The 21,804-nt window shown below is 35.5% G+C and overlaps 1 long non-coding RNA gene across 1 annotated transcript; it reads right to left on the bottom strand.

Moving 5' to 3' along the window:
* Positions 1 to 17,735: 17,735 nt before the first annotated feature.
* On the bottom strand, positions 17,736 to 19,465 carry LOC149407248 (uncharacterized). The gene is made up of 3 exons (XR_016301751.1): positions 19,365 to 19,465; positions 18,512 to 18,643; positions 17,736 to 17,960 (listed from the first exon to the last, which is right to left on the bottom strand). It is a non-coding gene; the product is annotated as an uncharacterized LOC149407248 (long non-coding RNA).
* Between the last annotated feature and the right edge of the window lie 2,339 nt (positions 19,466 to 21,804).

The following is a 21,804-nucleotide window of genomic DNA, read 5'->3' on the forward strand; positions in this document are numbered from 1 at the left end:
GAAGACACACTGAAACAAGACAATTCACTTTTTGACGCACAGAAACACACGCCTGAAGTCTTACCTATCATTCGTCACCCTCATTTACTTGCTCTCTTTTACTAGATTTGTGTATATTTAGAGATAATCTTACCTAGACATTTGGAGTTCTCGAGACTGCGTGCTCGGAACCAGGTGCTCGTCGTGAGATAATTGTTGTACTAATTTTGTCTGTCAACAACGTCTATATCTAGACTTGCACAACAAACAATAGAATGTGGGACATAATTCCCCTTAGTGGACATAAAAAAATCACCCGTGATTTAGCGGAACAAGATACATATGCGACTTCTCTGGTGTGAATGTCATATTTTCTAGTTCGACACTTGCACCCCTTGCCTCTAGTTTAGTCAAATTAGTTTTCTAATGTTGATCACAGTTTTTTTGTCACACGACCTCGCCTCTAGCCTTGCCAATCCAAATTTCGAGCGAGACCTCATTTCTCCCTCTCACAATGCTCTCCTTGCCTCACCAAACTAATTCTCCAAGAAAATCTCCCTCGCATGATTCTCGCATCACCTAGCTAATTAATCGAACAAGACACCCTCAGTGCCTCACCAAACTCTGACTTCCAATCTCTTGTCCCCTTTATCAAAGCTAGATCTTGATTCATCACCTCACGTATAGCTTAGCCTCCTTGTGAAATATCCCCTTGTCGAGAAAGGCTATCACTCGAAACATCCCTTTGTCAATGTGGACAATCGGCCCCTTGTCAAGCCTTCACCAATATTGGCTTCCGTTGACAGGTACATTTGTCCCATATACCGAGCCATCCTATTACCCAGTATACAAAGACACTCGCCGTCCCCTCACTGACTTTCCCGTATGAGTCTATAGCCTTTTTCCATGTCTTTGTTTTCCCATATGTTTGCCTTCACCTTCAATGCTCAAGAGTCTTCACTGAACTAATGCTCGGAAACTAGCTAATTCATGCCCCCGCCTATCACCAAATGGCTATCTTGCCATGTGCTCTCAAGATCAACGGTTCTCAGCAAGACGATATTCTTGTCCTTTTTTCTCTTGGTCCACATACACACAAAAAAGCCTATAAATACCCCTCATTTAACATAAGAACTTAGGCAAACTATAACAAAATGAAAGTTCTCTCTCTCTCTCTCTCTCTCTCTCTCACTCTCTCTCTTAAATCAAGGGACAAAACTTAGGCCTCCAACTTGAGCTAATGATCACCGGAGCGTGCATTGGAGAAAATATCTCCCCCTTTTAGCTATTTTCTTGATTACCAAGGTGATAGATACCCAAAAACCAACACTTTGATGAAGAGAAGATCAAGACCTACGATCGACTCCTCATTTGAATTGATTTATATAAGATTATTTTGATCTCGTGGTATATCAAATTCACCTTTTTAATCATAGTTAAGGTCCTCAAGACGAGTACAATACTAAAATGACAACAATATTATCTAAAGTACACATGACCCCTTACATTATCATGTGTGCTAATGAGCCTTAATCTAAAAAAAAAAATCTTGAAATTGATCATTTTTTAGCAAAAACTTAAATATCGTCTATTTGTGAAACCTCAAATATTATTATGATCATGTTCATACATTTGCTCATATTAGCAGATTTACAAAGAATTGTTTATGGACTATTTCTCCATTACATGACCATAAAGACGGGAACACTGATATACATGATGTGAGATATAGGTGGGACCCACCTGCATGTGGAGCTCACCATGTATTTCACATCATTAATCTAAAGGCAGTGGAAACTTTGTGTTTAGGAGTTCCAAATGCCTCTCTCTCTCTCTCATTGCGATTATTATCGTTTTTTAGTATTACACGTATTTAGTTTTTCAAATAAACTTTTTGGAAAAAATAAAAATAAAATGTATAGTGATGTAAATGATATAACAGGATGTTAAATTTTAAAAAATAAATCACAATGTCCAAATTTTGTATATGTAATTTTTACTCATAGATAAATAATTTCTTTAGTTAATTTGTTAAACTTTTGTTCTACATTATAATCTTGTTATGTTATTCTAAAAATTAAAATTAAATTTTGGGCATGATGATTATTTATCTTTTGAATGAATCATCTCATTTTAGAGCAGTTATATCCTCTTTTCACTACTAACGTAACTAAATAATGTATTTGAATAAAATATAGTAACTGGAAACTCCCTATAAAATATTATTTTGAAACTAGCCTAAACTAATATTCTCGAGCTCTTTGATTACATCTTTATTTTAAATTTTTCAATAAATTTGTAATTTTAATCCAACAAATCCCGCAAAATCCATATAGTCGTTATAGGTATACATTTTATTTTTATTTTTATGGCTTAATGACAAACGCAAAATCCATAAAAAAAAAATTAAATAAATAAATTATCATTTAAGGCTTAGTGAATAAAATGTTATACGAAATATCTGAAATATAGCTTTTATAACGTATAATAGATTATGTATACAAATTCCTATGAAGTACTAGCTTGCCATTGCTTATTCATTATCATTACCTCTAAGAAATATACTAGGTAGCTATTGTTATGATAATGCTATAATTGTTGCACTAGCCAGCTATTGTTTTATAGCAAAAGAGCTGGCTATTGCGCTGATGCTGTTAAAAATAAGCGTACACAATTTTCTTTGAAGAACTAGCTAGCTAGCATTTGATCGTGTCATCTTGTTTGGAAAAACGCGACATCGTTTTCTCAATTGTATATATTAAATATTGATACATGATGACATTAAGATTACGAGACAAACTTATTATAATAAAATAATGTCGGTTGCATTAGATTCTTTACCTTACCTCAGGTGAATTGTATAGTTAAACCGAACCAATAATTATAAGCTGCACAAGACATATGCTGATTTGATAACATTGCATGTGCTAGCTAGTGCGTTTTATTTACAATGTTATCCTAGAAAATGAACATGCAAAAGCATGTTCTAACGGATCACATGAACGTACGGGTGGTAACATTATCCAATTATTTACTTAACCGAATATGCAAGGATATTACTGTTCCACGAAACCAATATAGATGAAGATAGTAAAACAAAGTTGTATATTTAAGTCTCATTGTATATATTCCCTGTAAAACAATGGCGTGAGTGATACGTATATGTACTGAAGAATGATGCAGTTTTGTCTCCTTCAGGGTATTCAATATATACATCACCCCCAGTTTAATTATTCATTGACTGAATGAACACGACAAGGGACAACTACGATTTTTTTTTCCCCTCTATATCTCTTTCAGTTGACTTGATCGACTACAAACTAACGAGTGAATTTCTTCAAAACTACAGCTTGGTTGGGTTCATGGAATAACGTACACCACAAATTATAGTCGTTCAATTTTTTGTGTTCCCATTTTAAATCTGCATAGTACTTATCGTACTAGTTAAATAATTATAACCGTGTCGAATTAAGAGCTCTGGGGATTAAATACTGAATACAAATTTGTAAACGAGTCTATATAGATATAAACCGCTCTTCTACAGGTCCTTCTGTCTGATATTTTCGACGTCTGTTTTGCCAATCTCAGAATAGATATTGTCTTGTTTTTTACTGGCATGGATCTCACTATAATTCTCTGTGTATTGATTCATTTTAATCTTATGAAGGATTTTGAATTTTTTGTTTGAGTTATATTGCAATTTATAATTTTATGTTTTTTCTTTTATTAATATATTAATAAAATAAATTAACTAGAAAAAGTCGTAGGTAGATGCCCTAATAAACCCGTATGAACCATAACGTATAGTAGTGGTCGCGACCAATCAATTCTGTAAAACAACAGCTATATCTAGCCACAAACACACACACACACACACACACATATATATATATATATATATATATATATATATATATATATATATAAAGTAAATGTGTTAATTTGTCTTTATCGTAAAATCTTAAAACATTAATTTTTTGTTTTAATGTTAGTTACTTTCTTAACTAATAATTAGCTTACCGGAAAACTTGTTATAAGTAAAAAAATTACTTTACAAAAGACGAAGTCTGCAAACATTTCAAATAAGTTATATTTTATAAAAATTAGATTTCCTGGGATAATTTACTAATTTTGTTGATTTCATTTCGTATTGTAGCCGTAATATCAATATTCAGGTTTTTTTTTTGTTTGACGGATAAGTTGTGAGAGTATCAGGATATTGCTAAGCTTCATTTTGCTTGTTCAATCAACGTTTTTCTACAGCGTAATTATCTTTTTAACTTGAGAGAGAGAGAGAGAGAGAGAGAGAGAGAGAGAGAGAGAGAACTTTTTTAACATGTACCGGCTGTTAAGCCCGTGAGAAGAAGAATATGATTGAACACTCCACATGTCTTTTATCATGTACTAAAATTTGGTATGATTTTTATAAAAGTAAAGAAAAAGGTATGCTTTTTAATATATTGAAAACCCTAAAAAGACTTTTATAAAAAGAATAGGGAAAAAAACAACTTACAAACGGACAACTTTATCTCAGATTTTAATTTTTCATCACTATATATTGTAGAAAGATATATATGATTTTATATCGATGAAAATTGACTTATCAGCCAATTTCTTCCCTACATTGTCGGTCACGCAAATCTTTGTTTTTTATATCTATTTTAGATTAGTAATTACGAATAATTACTACTCCTTGTTTGCAGTTTATTTTTGGTTCATGAAACCATATGGGAACGTATTCTGCATTGAAAGTTCCTTTCTAATTCATCAATAACGCATATATATAAATTCTGATGAACCTACAAAAAGATTGTATAAATTCCGATTTGCTCAGTTACTGTGGCATATTCTGCTTTGAAAAATGCACTTAAGTTCTTTTTGCAATGAAAAGTTGTTCACAATCGAGAAATCATTCTGATGAGTTGTTTAACGTTTAATTTTTTTTTTTCTTTATCTGAGTTGTCGATGGTGTTAGAAAAAAAAAAAAAACAAAGAGCTTAAAATTAATAGATAGAAAAAGTTTAAATTCAAAATATTTACATCATTAGATAAAATATATTGTATATGACGGCCTTGAGGTACTATATTTAAAAAGGGTCAAGCGGCTAAATGGCCAAATAGAACTTAAGGATTTGCAAAATAGCCAAAGTTTATCAAGTATAAGCAAAATAGCCAAGCTGCGATTATTAATCCAGGCAGGATTAAATTTAATCCACATAAAATATCGGGATTAAATTTAATCCAGGCAGGATTAATTTAGTCCAGGGATGAGAGTAATGGCTATTTTGGTTAACCTAATGAAACTATGGCTATTTTGCAAAAGCCATAGTTTGAATTGGCTAGTTCATGCCATTTTTCCATTTAAAAATGCGTCTACTTTTTTTTAATTAAAATATATCTACTTTATTAATAAAAATGTGTCTACATTAATAATTTAAAACTTATAATGAATGTAGATGTTTAAAGAGTTTTTATTTTTGAGAAACAAAGTTTTTAATTAGTTAATGTTTGTTGTATTAAATTTTTATTCCGAATTGATAATTTAAAGTCACTGTTTAAAAAAGTGACATCAATTATAATTTTATATTCTATGTTTTATGAAGATTTAATGTAACTTTATTATAGAGTGACGTCCAAAGACCATTTTTTTGTAAAATTAGGCCAAATCATCGGAATTTATCAAATTTCCTATGAATTCCAATGAATTTATCAAAAGTTAGAGGTTAAATTAGCTAAAATGATATTTTTGTCCGAATTTGAGTCAAAAGTCCAATTTTGGATATTTTTCAACTAAAAGGTCTAATATTGATATTTTCCCAATTTTGAGATCTACAAATGAAATTTCTCTTATGAATTTCAAACAACAAGGGATAACAAAGTTTATAAAGACCATGGGTTAGTACTCTCATTGACAATTGCTTTTGAGATGGAACCCCACGATACTTTCACATGGTATCAGAGCCCACTAAGCCCAAACGAGTAACAGGTCCAATCGTTGAGATTAGGCTCAAAATGATGAGCGAATTGCCATCATCTTGAAGGGGGTTGTTAGGTATTCCACATAGAAATAAAGAATGGGAACCAACAAAGTTTATAAAGATCATGAGTTACTCCTCTCATTGTCAATTGATTTTGAGATGGAATCCGATGATACTTTCACAAGGGAAAACGGTAGAAAATTACGAAAATTGAGGATAAAAGACAGGAATAATAAAAACGACAAGAGAGAGAAAAACGGCAGAATATAAAAATGAAAAAAACGAATCAAACACCATAATGTCCAAAAAAATGTCAAGAAACGACGTGATAAAAGAAAAAAAAAATCTTCCAATAGCCGTCAATTCCAGTTTATGTTTTCGAACCTACGCGTTTATTAATAATTTTCAACATGATCAATTCAACTGATGAGCTTCTTTATTTTTTTAAGAGAAACATGATTGTTGAACATTAGAGGGAAAGGGTTGGGTGTAATTTGTGATTTGCTTATATGGTTATTTGATTAAAAAAAAATTAGCCAAATAAGTCACCGAAAGTCTAAGAATTGCTAGATAGTCAAGTTTTTGTAAATAGCCATCTCAACTTATTTACGGCAATCAAAAAGACAAAAATACCCAAAAACATTCCCGCCTATTTTGGTTTTTTTAGTGCCGTAAATAAATTAAGGTGGCTATTTACAGATAATTAACAAAAGATTGGATATTATACAAAACACTATAAGTCAAATGGCTATACAGTTAAGAAATCCTTATTTGATTGTGGTAATAAAATTTTATCGAGAATTATGTAAGTGCTAGAGGAAGCTTTGATGGAGTCGGATGATTTCAGTTTATAAAAATAATAGATATCTGACAAAAGACAACTCAAAGAGATCTTAAGAGTGTGACAACTAAGCACACTCCTTGCTTATTATATCATTTTCTACACAAACTCAGAACAACAATAATAAGTGTATATTGAAGTGGGATAGTCTTACATTAATTGTGTATGTGAATGGACTTGTGTTTATATATCGGTTGCATCTCTTCGCTTGACACCAGTTAGTTTAAAGATGAAACTTAACATGGTATCAAAGCTTTGTTCATTCACACAACTTGAATTTGACACGGCCCACGCGAAGCATTAGAGAGATTGTTACTCGGCTTGATTACGCTACGCGTGAGGGGGAGTATTGAAATGGGATAGTATCATATTGGTTGTGTGTGTGAATTGACATGTGTTTATATATTAGTTGCATTTATGCACTTGACACTAATTGATTTTAAGATAGAATTTAACAGTGTAAAGCACTGATGAGTTAAGTTACTAATTCTTATATTTAATTTAGATTGCCAAAAAAATTAATATGTATTGATAAATAATTGCTCAAAAAAATTTCTTTCGACAATTATCTGATGTAATTATTAGTTATTCTAGCAATTGTTGAACGTTCGCAAACAAATATATGTGCGAAAAATTATCCATAATACGAAGTGTTTGCGACAATACAAGCAAATTCGTTTACTCAATAGAGAATGATGAAGGAAAGAAAGGTACAAGAGCTTTATCTTGGTTCGTTTTAATTGACCTCGTCCAATCTTAGAAGTAAATCCACTGTCAATGAGCAATGTTCTTTGAGAACCGATTACAACTTTCACAAAATCACCCCAATCCTCTCGAATTCTCTACTCAAAATATATCTAGGCTATACGAGTTTCTATGGATGTTATATATAACTCTCAAAAGCCCTTTAATCAATAGACTCATGGATTGGTGACTTCATGCCAAGTCGCTAATCTGATGATCCAAGAATCAAATTTTAGGAAATGCAAAAATCTACAAAATGCTTTTCCCGTTTTACGCTCTAATATAATTACAATGTCTAGTACAAAGGTAATATAAGATCAATTACACACGAAGAAATTTAAATGAGTTCATTAGGAAAATAGTAAACTTAAACAATGTCTATTAGATCAATTATACACGATGAAATTTAAATGGATTCATTAGAAAAATAGTCAACTTAAACATTTGACATTGCTAAATAGTCAACGTTCGGTAAATCTTAGGTAAATAGTCACTTTCAAACGTAAATATTAGATAAATATACACTTTCATATAACAAACATTGGGTATTTAGCAATGTCAAGCGTTTAAATTGACAATTTTTCTGATTTAAATCACCATCAATATTTATTGCCAAAAAAATAAGTGGAGCCGCTTTTTCTTTTGATCAATTAATCTCATTCTTTTTTTTTTATTAAACGTGGGCGGAACCAAGGGAAATTTTATTCATAACCCTCGTTTATGGGGGAGAAATACAGTGGGTACATCAGAATAAAAAATAAAAAAATAAAAACAAAGAAAGAAAAAAAAGATTGTAAGAATCATATATTACATGACTTTTTTTTATGAAATCCCGTGCAATCTTTTAGAAGTAGAGAAGAAATAGCAAGAGATGTTTAAACGATCAATGAAGTTGCGCTGACTTTCAGGATGATCAAATTTGTCGAGTGCGTTAACCACCATATTTTCTTCAGAAAATACATGAACAAGCTCAATCCCTTGTACAGCGTAAGAAATTCCAGTAGGCATTGATGATCCCAAGAGGAGAAGTTTTCCCATTCAAATAATCAATTATAGTTTTAGATCAGTCACTCTCAATTACTTTGATGTCTTCCCACAAATCTCTTGAAATGCAAAATATCAAACTCTACAACTTGGCAGCAAGACTAGAGTCGACTACAACACCACCAGCAAAACTCTTATAAATACACTCACCTTTAGAGTTTCTCACTATACAACCAATAGCTCCATTTCCATTCTTAAGGAGAAATTTCATAAAGTAACCCTAAAAAGTGGTGAAATATCAAAGTTAAACCAATTATTTGTAAAATATCTAATATTAGACTTTTAATCCAAAATCAGACAAAAATGTCATTCAATCAAATTAATATATTTTACTCTCACTCTATCTCCTCTCAATCCCTCGATCCGTCTCACTCACGCTCGATTCCGACGAGATGCAACAAAATTCGACGAGATACGAGGGAATCTGACGTGCTATGACAGACTACGATGAGTTTTCACTTGAATGTGATCTTCACCGGTCAAATGTCCAAAAAGTATGAATTTTATCATAATTTATCGTATTCCATAATATATTATCGTATATCATCGTATACCATCGTATATTACCGTATATCATCGTAAATTATCTTAATTACTAAAAAATTCCCAAAAAATATAAATTTTATCGTACATTATCGTATTTTATGGCACATTATCGTATTTTAACGTAAATTATCGTGTTTATAACGCAAACCTCATTTTCTTTAGTGTTTCAATTTTATTGTACATTATAGTATTTTGTCGTATATTATCATATTTTATCGTATATTATCGTACATTATAAGGCAAATCTCATTTTCTGTAGTGTGTGTGTGTGTGTTTTTTTTTATTTACCATGGATCACCAAATCGAAACTCACTATTATCCAGCAAAATCCGCAAATGGAGAGAAGATCAGAGGGATCTTTGAGAGATAAAGAGAGAGCATGAACAAAGGAAATGAGGAAAATTAAAGAGAGGATGAGAGAAAGAGGATGAAATATCCTGAAATGGTATTTTTGTCCGATTTTATGTCAAAAATCTAATTTCAAATGTTTTTAAAATAATCATTCTAATTTTTGATATTTGGTTAACATTGAGACCCACATAATCAAATTTCTCTTCTTGAATTAAATGAACCATCAATGTTCATCAAGAACCGAGCCCATGTCCACTTCCATAACTCATATTGGAAAAGGAATTACTCGCCTTAATGAGAGCGACAGCTATTGTAGTCATACTAGTTTTAATGATCAAAATGTTAATATCACAATCCTCATCTTCCAAATTTTCTACAAGATATAGCAAGCATGTTGTAATTTACTTTATACGATACTTTTTTTTTGCACTACTCGAGAACCATTTTTTGAAGAGGTGAGCGATTGTGTGCTCCTTCATATGCTCAAAATGGACTGGCCTCGCTGAAGAAGAAGATATATGGAAAAGTCTCTCCTTTCTTATTGGAAACAACAACGGCACTTACACACTAGGAATTCCAAGTTTAACAATACTATCATCTGTACAGATAACACGGTACCATAATTTCCAAACAAAGAAACAAATCCTGGTTGGATTTTTATACGATGGAAATCAACCAAGTATTGCGACACTTCATACAGAAACTTTGACATTGCAGCCAACAAATTAGTAGCGGCAGACAACAAAGCCATCTATAATTAATTATAATATTTTTGAACTAGAGACTACTTAGAATTATAAATAAGCGCGCGCACACATACACACATAGATATATTGTTAGAAATATTACGTAAATAATATTTATTTTATGGAAATAAACGACAACTTTGATATTAGAATAAATAAAGTACAACACAAAAATATTATGAACGAGAAGAAGTAAAGGAAAAACAAGATGGAAAACCAAAGGTTGAGGACCGTTCGACGGTCTGCTTAAAGTAATATTGTCATTCCACGGACCGGTGTCGAAAATCGACGAGCAATTTACCTGACAGGATACAACGGCGGAAGACAAGAAGAACGGTACACCAAACGAACTTCTCCGGCGAACTAAACACTGCAACAGAACTAATCACCGACTACAAAATAAAACAAAGCAATTTCGGAGGAGAAAAGGAGAAGAGAGAATTTGTGTGTGTTGGTGTGTTTCGAATGAGAGGTAGAGGCCTCTATTTATAGGCCAAGGTCTCAAAGGTTACAACCTCTAGCCTCACACAAACCGTCCGGCCATTATGGCAATTAAACACCATTAAGACTCACTAATGACACGGTTACTTGCTCAGCTCAAAACCACTCAGCATCAATGCATGTATTCATGCACGGTACAAAGTTAATTTCCAGCATAACAACACAAGTTATTTGTGGAATTAACAAATTTATGAAGTGAAAGTTTTAATAAAAAGATAGAATTGACCCAAGGCCCAAGGACGTTCACAAGAATGAAACTCAAAGGAATTGGCGGCGAGACCGAGACATTCCCGAAACCCGAGCCCGAGCCCTGCTCGGCTCGGCTCGGCGGCGCGCGTGCGTGTGTGTGTGAGCGCACGTGAGGGGTTAAGAGTTTATCCACCCGCACTTTCCTCTCTTGTACTTGCTTATCCACTAAAGAAAGATGATAGTATATATACACTATACAGCACACTTACCCATCTCATGTGAGACTCTTGAACTTCACTTCATTTACACATAATAAATGTGTTCTTTAATTTTTCATTCATTATAGTTCCGATTTTGGCAAACTTATAATCGATATTATACTCCATTCCGAAAGGAAGAATAATACGAAGGAATTATCAAATTCCGTTCAGTGGAACCCACTCAAATCTTTGCCTAAAGTTAGCAACTCATTAGATAATAAATACTCTTTATTATCCAGAAAACTCTCTAATATTCCAACAATCCCACACATGAATGAAATTGCATGACGACAACAAAAAGACTCGACACGACTCAATATGGTGATCGGTTCTACGGTCAATACCAGTCTAGGACAGGTAGACAAAGTCATTGAACCTTCCCTCGTTGAAGTATGTCATGTTTACAGACTACTCAGTAGACACGATGTCCTTAAACTATTAATCGTTTGTATATAAACGATGAACATATATCTCGTTGGTATCTTCCTGTCACAGGTTTTAGTTCTCATGGTTACGTTCATTTCGGCCCTGAACATACGCATGATTCTGTAAGAGTTTCTAAAGAATTAAACCCCTTTAATTCTCTTTCGAAGCGGCCTCACTTCTCTCTCACATAGGTGATTCTTACGCCAAAGATTAATCCCGCATTACTCGTTTGGAATCTCAAAGATCCGATTTCAAAGAATCATTAAAAGCACAATGGTTAGCCTGTTGGAATTGATCTAGGGTTTAAGAAAAAGTTTAACGCTTCGGGTAAGCGGCGGAATTTTAAAAAATTTCTTTTGACAAGTAAAACAATTTTACTAACCTAGACAAAGAGCAAGTACGTGTAAATAAAAACTATTATGAGCATTCAAAATTTACTAACATTTTTAGAAGCTTGAACGTTGATGAGCCTTCGGAAGGTTGAAAACGTTCGTCTCCCCTCGCAGCACGTCTCTGTTCTTTCCTCGGCAACTCGAGCAACCACGACAGTTTCTATCACAAGAATCACTCGAGAGAAAAGGAATTAGTGAGTGGGCACTTTTAAACACGACGAGTCAAGAACAAGTCTCAAAGTCGAAGAGCTAAAAACGCTAGGTCAAATGTGGACCTAGGTGCCAAAACAAAAACGAAAGAAAACTAGAGAGAGAGAGAGATATGAGAAGTCGGCCACCACAAGGTCTAGAGAGAGAAGCTCTCAATCTCTAACTTATGTGGAATGAATAAAATAAGAGGAATGAGGGCTCTATTTATAGGAGAGGTTTTACCTTCAATAAGGTAGTTTCCTCTTCTACAGAATATCACATATTCATGAGCAAATATTTCCCCTTTTCTATCCAAGTCACACGGCCAACATAAGCCTTCATGACACCTTGGAATTTTTTCCGCTTTTATTTTTCTTCTCCCTTGACTTGTCTTGGCCGAAATTGTACTTTCCTTCTAGAGGAAATTTGTTTCCTCTTTTTCTTTTGGCAAGTATCTTGATACATTTATGCACAAAATCATCTCTCCTATTTCTCTATAGGGTGGGCGGCCAAGTCTCTCTAGAAAGAGCTTCTAGAAGCTTCTTCATTTGTTCATGACAACATGAGAAAGACCCATTAAGAATTTTCAATAAAACTCTTATGAAATGAAGTTAATCCACAAGGCCGAAACAAACTAACTTGGCCGAGTGGATGCAAGTCATGACCATGTCAAAAAATTTATTGACATTCATTTCCTCCTATGCCAAAAGGACAAAAATACCCTTTTGACAATTTTCGTAAAACTTGTCTCATTCTTGTTTTGACTTAGCGTCTAGTTTAACTATTCCTACTCGATATGATTTGTGACAGTGACCTCATGGATCCAAATGAACAAAGCTTGAGCTAAATATTTGGACTCAAAATTTCACAAACCTTTTCCAAGTTTAGCTTAATGTCAACTGACTCCACTAAAGAGTTGACACTGAAAATCTCTCGGTTCAAATGAATTTATTTTCTACTCAAGAATTCAACCTAATTGTAATGAGTGGATCCACATAATATTATCAGTGTTTACCCTTCATGAATATCATCAGCCAGTCGGGATTTACAAAATTACCATTTTACCCTTCTAACTGTTATTTCCTCAACTCCTTTGTCGCTTGTGAATAAGTTAGAAACAATGAATTGACGAGGAGCTAACAAGTCACATTGTTTCATCCAAAAGAGTCAAGACTCAATTTGGACACTGGCCAGTTCATTTATTCACACTCCAAGGAACAAAGCATGAGGTGATATATATTGCATTTCAGCAATCTTGTACATGAATTCCATATCTATGAGAACTTCACAAAGTTACTCATGACATTCTCACAACTTAGTACTTCGCCAATAGGCCTTGTTCGGAATCACATGGTGAGTCCGAACTCTGACTTTCTCAAATGAGAATACTAAGGTGTGAAATGACATGTCTCATTTCAGGATTAAGGTAAGCACGATGCAATTCATACGTAGTGACTTCGAGACATAAGAGGTTAAATGGTTTGTTCTTATCTTGTCTCTAGAAGTGCACTGGTCACTTCAGTATCTTCGGAAGATACCTAGAAGAACTATAGAGTCTCCAACTCTTAATGCCCCATAACTAGACATCATAGATTCTCCTAACAATCGTAATGAGGTCAATAGTCCTTTGACCCTTAGATTGCGAATATATCGTTTTAAGCAAACTACGAAGAGTTTGTTCATGCAAATCTACATTTGTCTCTTCGTAAGTTGTTAAGTTTGTTTATGGACTAAAGACTAATGTTTTATCATAAAGCATCAAACAGACAAGGAAGAATGAATGAACGTTTCAACTTTTAATTAATGAATAAGCAATTACAAGCAAGAGTCTTCATGAGACTTTATTATATCAAATGTACAAAATAAAGACTACAACTCTTCTTATGGGCACTGTTGACAACATAGCCTCGTACGGGTGTCACTGTTTTTAACATAGGAATAGGACCGGAGTTTTCCCCACAGTGACCTCACTTCGTCCTATCAGTTAGGTTATCCCTTTGAACCAAGTTCTTGGAATCTCCAGTCATCATGGTTGGGTTTCCTTTGCTAAAACTTGTATATCATGGGCTTTAGTCCCATTCCTATTGACATCTTCTCTACTTGGTCCTTATTTAACCCCTTGATTAGCGGATCCGAAATTTTGTCTTTGGACCTTACATAGTCAACACTTATGACTCCAGACGAGAGAAGTTGTCTAATGGTATTATGTCGTCGACGAATATGTCTAGACTTACCATTATACATAATATTTTGTGCTCTACCAATTGCAGATTGGTTATCACAATATATACATATTGCAGGCATAAGTGTTGTCCAACTTGGAATATCCTCTACGAAGTTTCTTAGCCACTCAACCTCTTTACCACACTTATCCAACGCAACAAACTCAGATTCCATCGTGGATCTAGTTATCACAGTTTGTTTTGAGGATTTCCAAGAGATAGCCGCACCACCTAAAGTGAATACATATCCACTTGTGGCTTTAGAGTCTTGTATATGAGGTATCCAACCCGCGTCAGTGAAACCTTCAATGACTTCAGGATGTCTAGTATAGTGTAGACCATAATCACGAGTAAATGGTAAATACCTCAGTACTTTCACGATTGCTTTCCAGTGTTCAGAACTTGGATTACTCGTGTATCTCGCAAGTCTACTTACAGAGTATGCTAAGTCAAGTCTAGTACAATTCATCAAGTACATTAGACTTCCTATTATTCTAGCATACTCGTTTTGAGACTCGATATCTCCTTTATTCTTAGACAAATGGTGACTAGTGTCGATTGGAGTTCTAGAGACTCCACTATCATTATTTGTAAATTTGTCTAGAATTTTATCAACATAGTGTGATTGACTCAAAACAAGTCCATTACATGTTCTTTTAATCTTGATCCCCAAGATAACATCGGCTAATCCCAAATATTTCATGTCAAACCTCGAATTCAATATATTTTTTTGTGGATTTAATCATGCTTTCATTACTTCCAACAATAAGCATATCATCTACATATAAACACAAAATCACATAACCGCGTTCGGTCGTTTTAATGTCGACACACTTGTCACACTCATTATTGATCTTGAAGCCATTTGACATCATGACGTTGTCAAATTTTTCATGACATTGCTTTGGGGCTTGTTTGAGTCCATACAATGACTTAATCAGTTTACATACTTTCCTTTCTTGCCCATGTGCAACACAACCCTCGGGTTGGTCCATGTAGATCTCTTATTTGAGATCACCATTTAGGAAAGCAGTTTTCACATCCATTTGATGGATTTCATGGTTGCGCAAAGTGGCAATGGCTACAATCAATCTTACAGATGTTATTCTCGTCACGGGAGAATAAATATCAGAATAGTCAAGACCTTCTTTTTGTCTATAACCCTTAATTACAAGTCTCACCTTGTATTTATCGATTGAGCCATCCACTTTCATCTTCCTCGTGAAGATCCACTTAGAACCAAGAGTTTTACTTCCAGGAGCAAGGTCAACTAGTTCTCACGTGTGATTATGCATTATCGAGACAATTTCACTTCTTATGGCATCCTTCCATAAGTGACCCTCGACTGAATTTACAGCCTCTTTATAACTTAGAGGTTCAGTCTCTAACATATAGGTAAGAAAGTCAGATCCAAATGACTTCTCCACCCTAGCTCGTTTACTTCTTCGAGGTTGTTCAGATTCTATCTCATCCTCGGATTCCTCATCAAGCTCTTGAGATATTTCCTCAATATTCTCAAATTTTTTATTTGACGAATCGGTTCATCTTCCTTAATCTTATACGGAAATATATGTTCAAAGAACGATGCATTTTTAGACTCAATGATAGAAACTTTGTGTATATCAGGATTCTAAGACTCATGCACAATAAAGCGATAAGCATTGCTATGATGTGCATAACCAATAAATACACAATCAACGGTCTTCAGACCGATCTTCATCCTTTTAGGTGCGGGAGCCAAAACCTTGGCTAAGCACCCCTACATTCGTAAGTATTTATAGGAAGGCTTCGTTCCTTTAAATAATTCGGACGAGGATTTATCCTCTTTCTTTCGAGGTATCTTATTCAAAAGATAATTTGCGGCCAAGATGGCTTCCCCCCACATTTCTTCTTGTAACCCCGAGCTTATCAACATCGCATTCACCATCTCCTTGAGAGTGCGATTCTTTCGTTCAGCTACGCCGTTTGATTGAGGAAAATACGGTGGAGTGACTTCATGAATAATATCATGTTATGCACAAAATGCGCCAAATGGTTCCACATATTCACCCCCACGATCACTTCGCACTATTTTAATCTTTTTACCAAGTTGATTCTTAACTTCCACTTTGTACATGGTAAATTTCTCAATTGCCTCATCTTTGCTCTTAAGCAAATACACATAACAATACTTTGTACTATCGTCAATGAAGGTCACAAAGTATTTGTTACCACGTATTGTAGGCATGTATTTCAAATCGCATAGATCAGTATGGATAAATTCAAGTGACTCACTTTTTCTTTCAACACTATGAAAGGATGTTCTCGTTAATTTGGCTTCAACATATATTTCACATTTGTGTTTAGCGTCAATATTAAATTTTGGTATACAATCCAAATTATTGCGCAAAGTGTCATAATTCACATGATCAAGTCTACCATGCCACAAATTAGATGACTCAAGCATATAAGAAGAAGAGGATGCATTCTCATTATTATTCTTGCCAGTAATGGCGATTACATTCATCTTCCACATATTATCTTTGATATAGCCCTTACCCACATACATTCCATTTTTACTAAGAACAATCCTTTGAGACTCAAAAACCATCTTAGACCCATGGTTACAAAGAAGAGTTTCAGACATAAGATTCTTCCTAATGTCGGGCACGTAGAGAACATTGGTTAGCTTCATTTCTTTTCCCAAGCTCATTTTGAGGATGATGTGGCCCGTCCCCATGACTTCGGAGGTGACCAAGTTTCCCATGAACAGCTTCTCCCCAGTCGAGCGCATGTCGAGCGAGCAAAACGTGTTCTTGTCAGAGCAAACATGGCGGGTTGCACCAGTGTCTAGCCACCACTCCTTGGGGTTTGAGTCCACTAAGTTTAATTCGGAGACCCCGGTGAAGAGAAATTGGTCATCTCCCTCGGTCTCGATGACATTGGCCTCACTCTTCTTCTTCTTTTACGGCTTTCAGCAATCCGTGGCACGGTGACCTTCTTTGTCGCAGTTGAAACATTTTCCAACAAACTTTTGTTGGTTCTTCTTCTTGAAGGCAGCTCCTTTTGCCCCAAGCTTGTTGGCGGACCTCTTGCCTTTCGAGCCTTCACCATGCTCAACAATGTTGGCTCTCTCGGACGTGGTTTTGAACCGCTTGTCGGAGCCACGGTTGTCTTCCTCTATGCGAAGGAGAACCACCAAATCTTCAAGACTCATTTCCTTCCGCTTATACTTAAGGTAGTTCTTGAATTCCTTCCAACCCGAAGGTAGCTTCTCGATGACGGAGGCAACTTGGAAAGTGTCACGCCCCGAGAACCGAGACGTGAACCAAGCGAAGATAAGCGATATTAAACATACTTTATTAAACACTAAACGAGTAACTAAACATCCCACAGTGCATACTCAGTCATTCGCTTTACAGATCCAAAGATAAACAAAACAGAATGCAGAAAATATAACAAACTTTGATAAACCAAAAGCTTATATACAGACCTGCTAGATAACGAAACTAAAAACTTCAAAAACTTGACGACGTAAAACTCCGAGGTCGTCCTAACCCTTCTTCTCGTTCCCTGATTATAAAAAAAATTGAAGAAATAGGGATGAGCCTGAGGCCCAGTAGGTGCTATAATAATGGTTTGATTTTAAAAAGATTTTCGAAAATAATACTTAGCTTTATAATATTACTATTCTTGTCACGTGTAAATCACCATACACGTACAAGTATACCTTGCAGAAATGTAAATTGCAGAAATGTAAATGACAGAAATTTAAATGTGTCCCTAGATACTTCTAAAACGTGTAATATCTCCTGAGCCGCCTGCCAACTCAACCCGTGGCAGTCCTCTGATCAGAGCAAGGTGCACTCTCCGCACCGTATACATGTGTGTGAAACCGGCTTGTCCAGGATATACGAAACATTTCATTTCGTAAATACGGGATATATGTATAATATCGAAAATATTATCAACTTCATTATCGGATATCCCGAGTTGAAGTTCCGCCACATTTTCTAAAAACGGTTCTGGGTGTTGTGGCACGTTCACAAACATTTTCATTTCGAAAATAATATATACTTGAGGCCAAACCATAAAATCAGGAGAGAAGGGTTATAATAACCTACCTCGAGAGTAAGCGTCTATATCGCTCTTCCACGAGACGTCCGCTCGTCCTGTGAACTTGAACGTTCACTAATATCGAGAATCCAGACGTTCACTTACTCCGTGAACCTCTAAACAACTTTCAGTCTTGAGTCCTATCACGGTAAATCAAACCGATCCTGAATCAGAATCCTATGAATAATTCACGATACTCAAACTCAAACGTACGATTTAATAATCGTATAACCCAAAGACATTTCTAACTATAAAGTCCAAAATTCGCATTTCTTGAACGAGTCTAATTTCATTTCCATAATGAAATCTGAAAATAATTCTAGCGAAACAAGTATCATTCTTTTCTTTTCCAAATTCAGAACCGTCAATAACTTATCTCAAGTATATCGAATCATTAATCACCAAAAACCAGAATCTCAAATCAACATCACACGGTCAAACAAACTCACGTCCAAACAAACTCACGGCCAAAAACTCATGGCCAAGCAAGAAAACCAAAACCAAATGTTCAAAATCAAAAATCCATAACAATTCGTCCAATTATCCAAACACAATCCATCTTAAACTCAGTTTTGTAACACAAATTCAGTCCAAAATCATCAAATCACATCCAGAATATCGAAACCCCCAATTCAGATTTATACAAATCCTAAACTTCTAGTTTTTCGTCCAAAATCCAAAATTTCATCAAGAAACATGCTCAAACTCTCCAATCCGAGTAACAATCATCACTAATCCATCATAAACAAGAGCAATGACAAGTTGATTTCACAAAAAAACTCGTTGAAAATGAAAACCCCCAATTCAATGAGCAGATCCTAAACTTTTCCAAAATCAATTCGGGAAAGAACGATTCCCTACCTTTCCTCGAGAAATTCGACTTCCTTGATGCTATTCCCTTCTTTTCCCGGTGTTTCTCTTCCGGTCGGCGGCGGTGTGAGCTCGCGGCGTTCTTCTCTCTCGGTCACGGCGGGAGCACGCGGTGATGGCTCGGTGGCTTGACGGCGCACGAAGACTAAAGAAGAAGAGAGGAAGGTGAAGAAGATGACGGTGGTGGTGAGGATTGTGGCGGTGATGATGATGTCCTTGATGTCGGTTTTGTTGTTTTTTTTTTCTCTGTTTCTCTTTGCAGGTAACGCACGAGAGAAGGAAAGGCAAGAAGAAGAAAAGAATAGAAGAAGAAGAAGAAAGAAAAGAAAAGAAGAGTGTAGAGAATTCTTCGAATTTTGCAATTAAATCCTTCCTAATTCCACCGCTATCAAATTGACCCCGACTCAAGCTTTTTATTTCAATTAACTCCAGAAAACATGACAACCACGTCCTTGTCACAAAATTTTGTGACTTCAACTGTAACCAATCGAACCTTTAATTAAAAGCTTCAAAACCAAGAAAATTTTCATTCGTTCTCAAATAACTCAAATATACTCAAGGTTTCTCGGAAATAATTCTCGTCCTTAAGAATTTATTTTCTTAAATTAAATTCCGGAATATCTCATCGGAAAATAATTTATCATTCACGACAAACTCGATAATTCCTTTATTTTATTCCGAGATTTCTCATTACCTTAATATATTTCAAATCCAAAAATACTGGAAATACTACTTAGAAAATTAATTTACATAATTTTCCCGTCCTTGGATTAACTTAATTTACAAGATTAACCTTAAAACTTCGAGTCGCTACAGTTCTCCCCTCCTTAGAGAAATTTCGTCCCGAAATTTAAGATCTAACTGCCCACATGGAATAAGTACGGATACTTTTCCATCATATCGCTTTCCAGTTCCCAAGTCGCTTCTTCGCTTCCATGATGAGTCCACAAAACCTTCACCAACAGAATTTCACGGTTACGAAGACTCTTCATCTTTCTATCGACAACCTGGGTTGGAACTTCATCGTAAGTGACATTCTCTTGAATCGGTACATCTTCGAGTTGAACGATAGCTGTAGGATCGGGTTCGCTCTTCCGAAGCATTGACACGTGAAAAACATCGTGCACAAACGCTAACTCTGGGGGTAGAGCAAGTCGATAAGCCACAAGACCTACTCGTGCAGTAATCTGGAAAGGTCCTACGTATCGAGGAGACAATTTCCCTTTCCTTCCAAAACGGGAAATACCTTTACGTGGAGATACCTTTAAGAGCACATAGTCTCCTACTTCAAATTCGAGTGGTCTTCGTCTTTTATCAGCATAGCTCTTTTGTCGACTTTGAGCTGTCTTCAGTCGCTGCTGAATGATCGCGATCTTCTCATTAGTTTCTTCAATAATCGTAGCTCCTGTCTGAACACGTTCTTCTGGTTCAATCCAACACACAGGAGATCTACATGGTCTTCCATACAGAGCTTCAAATGGGGCCATGCCTATGCTGGACTGAAAACTGTTGTTGTATGCAAACTCAGCAAACGAGAGATTGTCTTTCCATTTGTTACCAAAATCCAAAGCACGCGCTCTCAACATGTCTTCCAGGATTTGAATAACTCTCTCAGATTGCCCATCCGTCTGAGGATGAAAAGCAGTACTGAAGTTCAGTATCGTTCCCATGGCTTCCTGGAAACTTCTCCAGTAATGAGCAGTGAATCGTGTATCACGATCTGAAGTAATGCTCAGAGGAACACCGTGATATTTCACCACGTTTTCTAGATACACTTTAGCTAGTTTCCTCTTGGAGTACGTTACCTTGATGGGAATGAAATGTGCAGACTTTGTAAGTCGATCCACGATTACCCAAATCGTATCAAAGCCTTCCCGCGACTTTGGTAGATTTGTTAGAAAATCCATGGTTATCTCTTCCCATTTCCATTCTGGTATGGGCAACGGTTGCAACATTCCTCCTGGCTTCTGTCGCTCAGCTTTCACCTTAAGACAATTTTGACAACTCCTGACATAGTCGAGGACGTCTCTTTTCATATTGCGCCACCAGAACTGTTTCTTCAGATTCTGGTACATCCTATTGGCTCCAGGATGAATGGCGTAACGAGACTTATGAGTTTCTTCCATAATCGCTTTCTTGATCTCGTCTACTTGTGGAACAGCTAAACGATTCTTGAAATACAAGCTTCCATCCCCTCGAACATTCCAATGCTCTAGCGTCTCACCATTCTGAAATCTTGTCAGAACACCTAGAAGATGTTTATCTTGCTGCTGATTCTCTTTAACTTGCTGGACCAGGTACGGTGGATCTACCAGATTATAAATCACCGCTGAATCACGACTCTCGAAGAGCTTAAGATCGTAATCCCCAATTACCATTTCTCTTTTCCAATCCAGCAATGCTAGCGCTGCTAGAACACCTGCACCTTTCC

Source organism: Urtica dioica, chromosome 1 (assembly GCF_054948205.1).
Source record: "Urtica dioica subsp. dioica isolate 48M chromosome 1, U.dioica_male_clone48M_v1_H2, whole genome shotgun sequence".
Lineage (NCBI taxonomy): Eukaryota > Viridiplantae > Streptophyta > Magnoliopsida > Rosales > Urticaceae > Urtica > Urtica dioica.